Source organism: Lolium rigidum, chromosome 3, assembly GCF_022539505.1.
Source record: "Lolium rigidum isolate FL_2022 chromosome 3, APGP_CSIRO_Lrig_0.1, whole genome shotgun sequence".
Taxonomy (NCBI): domain Eukaryota; kingdom Viridiplantae; phylum Streptophyta; class Magnoliopsida; order Poales; family Poaceae; genus Lolium; species Lolium rigidum.
This window is the reverse complement of record NC_061510.1, coordinates 277967768-277970869: the sequence shown is the minus strand read 5'-3', so window position 1 is coordinate 277970869 and position 3102 is coordinate 277967768. Positions and strand designations below refer to the sequence as shown.

General features: G+C 41.1%; 1 long non-coding RNA gene across 1 annotated transcript; it reads left to right on the top strand.

The window, feature by feature from the left end:
• The first annotated feature begins 1740 nt into the window (after window positions 1–1740).
• Window positions 1741–2766, top strand: LOC124699563. The gene is made up of 2 exons (XR_007001428.1): window positions 1741–2460; window positions 2530–2766. It is a non-coding gene; the product is annotated as an uncharacterized LOC124699563 (long non-coding RNA).
• The last annotated feature ends 336 nt before the right edge of the window (window positions 2767–3102 follow it).

Genomic DNA, 3102 nt, shown 5'->3' with positions numbered 1-3102 from the left:
CAACCTCCGAGCCTCACATCGGCCAGATCCGTCCGCAACAACCTCTTCTTCTATCTTCCCTCGTTCGTGCCGGTCGGATCTCGCGACCTCAAGATGCCCCAGGTTGCGCCTGACACCGACGGCTTCATCAGGCTCGCCGAGTTCGTGGTGCTGAACGCTACCGTTGACGGGGACGACGCCACCGTCGTGGAGGACCTGCGGCTCACCTTTGGGTCCTTAGACGTCGACGGCAGCGGTGCCATGTCCTCCACCGAGCTTGCACACGTCCTCCACTGCCTCGGGTAGAAGGCCACCGGCATGCAGTGCCGCCGCATGGTTGAGGGTATCACCAAGAACTGCGCCGGACTCATACGGACACATATCCTTGATCCTTCGAGGACTTCATGGTCATAGTGGCCTGATGCGATTTGTTCTGATACAGTGGTGAGTGTCGCATTGTGATGGATGTTTCTGTTTGATGTTGTTTCTGCAGGCTGCAGTGAGGGGTTCAGCAAGTGAAGCACCACAACGTCAAGCAGAGTAGCAGACATCCGTGGGGAATTTCCATGAAAGGTTTAATTCAGGCATCGGGGCAATTGTTAGTTGAACGATTGGTAATTCTGCACATGTATATATGAGCAGTGACACCATCTCTGCACTCCTGTAGAATCAGGTTCGGTTCAGGGCCTTTATTGTGCAGCTAGAAATCCACAGTATATCCATCTTTTATTTCAGCAAAGGTTCTTTGGGGATTTGTGGCTAGTTGTAGTTGTATTCTGTCAATGAAATCTTAGTACTTCCCCAGAGAAATTATCTGCTAGCATATGAGCTTAGTTGGCATTTAACAAGTTTACACGATCATCTCCAAAAAAAATGTAGTAAACACATATTCTGAACATTGGGACTGCAGCTTTGCTTTTCATTGCTATGTATGTCTATGCTTGCTTGCTTTCAAATCTAACGGAAGCCAATTATTGTTGGACAAATAATCGCTAAATTTAAGCTTTTTATTCAAAACTCATCAACACATATTCAGAGAAGTGTATGTAGTTCAGTATCACAAATTAGCTACCCTTGTGGACCTTCATATGAAGGCCAAACAGCAATCGATGTTGCTACTTCGTACATGCAAATTTAGTTTACCCTACCGTTGCTTGGTTTGCTACTGATGTGGCTAAAAAAGATGAGTAATTTGTCAAGATATTGTTGAAGGCTATTGTTTACATTGCCAAGTTCAGTAATTTGCTAATTGTTCTAGAATCACCACCTTCCTGTTTCCGACTCTGGTATAAGCTATATTGTCAATAATTCAACATAAGTGGTCTTTGTGTTGTTATATTAGGAAAATGCTGAATAGGGAAAATAATGGTATACGATGCATATATTTATAATATTATAATTTATGAAAACAATGTCATGTTACAGCATGAGTTTTAGTCTGTATAATCATGTATGTTAGCTACTTAGGTATAAAGCTATTCATCAGGAGATGGTTTAATTCTTACAGCAACAAGTTTTTCCACTGATTCGTCCTCGTTGTTTTGCAGGGCCAAAATTTTGGGAAGATACATTTATTTTTGAAGTCAAAATGGAAATAGTTTGTGCAAGGAGCAGGCATAAGCTTCTTTACTCATTGCTTAATCCGGAAAAAGTGCATTCAGCTATTTCATGAGTGCCATCTAGTAGAGATGGCTTATCAGTATTGAAAATGAACATGCAATCCCATGCCTTCTCAACGCTATCTATTATGTTTCAGGTTGTGCATCCGCTGCTTAGTTCAACTTGCCTCCACCACACCTCCCAGGCCATTCTCTCGTGCCCTCTCTTGGATTCTCTCTCAGATCCATGCAAATACAAAATACTAGAAGTTGCCTTGATTTATTCATTCCTTCACTTCATAAACCATATCTTTCCTCCAACGTTTCTACCATGTTGGCCTATTGAAACTAGTATCCCACTACATAATCTGATACCTTGTTGTCTTGTAAAGGCTGGGCAATGAAATTTTGTATTGTCTGAATTGTACACTAACAGATTAACTGTTGTAAAGTCATGGTTCAAATTTCTTGATGCTGTTGGGTTCTGTTATCTGAATATTATGTGTTGAACATGATCCTACTTGGTTTGTCCTGCTTTTAAATTGCGTGTTCTGAACCATCTGAAACTAATAATGCTAGTTTGTACTAAGGTTTTGTGTTTGATTTAGAAGCCAGGTAATGAAAACTGTGTATCCTCTAAAAAAGTACTGTATGTTCCGTGTTCTAAAGCATGTGTGATTGATAGTACAGTTAATTAAACTGTTGGTTTTCCTACCATGATTTGGCACTGACCTAATACTTACTGTTTGTGTTTATTTCAGAGATGTCTGTTTTCCCTTGTTTCAGAAGAAAAAAACCGCACAAGTTCCAGTGCCTGACACTAAGATGAAGATCAGCTGCGCCTGTCTAGACACAATAAGTTGAGACACAAGTGCATCGTGAGGTAACAGAACAACCAAGTCCCCTCCAGTCGGTCCATCAACATATTGCAATTATCTGGTTGCTTTATCAGATAACAGAACCCAACAGCATCAACAGGAGGCCTTGGAGCGATGGGTTCAGCAGATTTTGCAAGAAATGCATCTTTTTTTGTTGCTGATTCTGTGTTAAATCCAATGAAGTTGTAAAGTAATGAATGCTCCTTGCACACATGCTGTTGTTTAACAGTAAAAAAAGTGTTTCTATGTACATCCTGCTGTTGTGTATATTTGATCGAATCAGGAATTGCATCATATATTTGATAGCAATATTTATTGGCTGCTGTTGAAACATGAAAAATTAAAATTTGTGGAGCAAAAGCAATTAGAAGCTCACCTGAACCAGATAATTTTCGGGCTTGAAAATGCGATGGCAAAATTGTATTAAACGGACCGAAATGTTGGGCTTGGCCCACGTAGCTGACCAGAATTGGTGAAGAAAACTATGATAAATGGGCTAGCTGATCACAATAGAAAACCATGATAAATGGCCAGATTTCTTGGGCTCGGCCCATGTAGACGCTATAATTGGACTGGGCTGATTTGGATTCACGACCATTTGGTTTGGTCACATATCTGCCACGTAGGATTTGCCACGTTGGATCTGA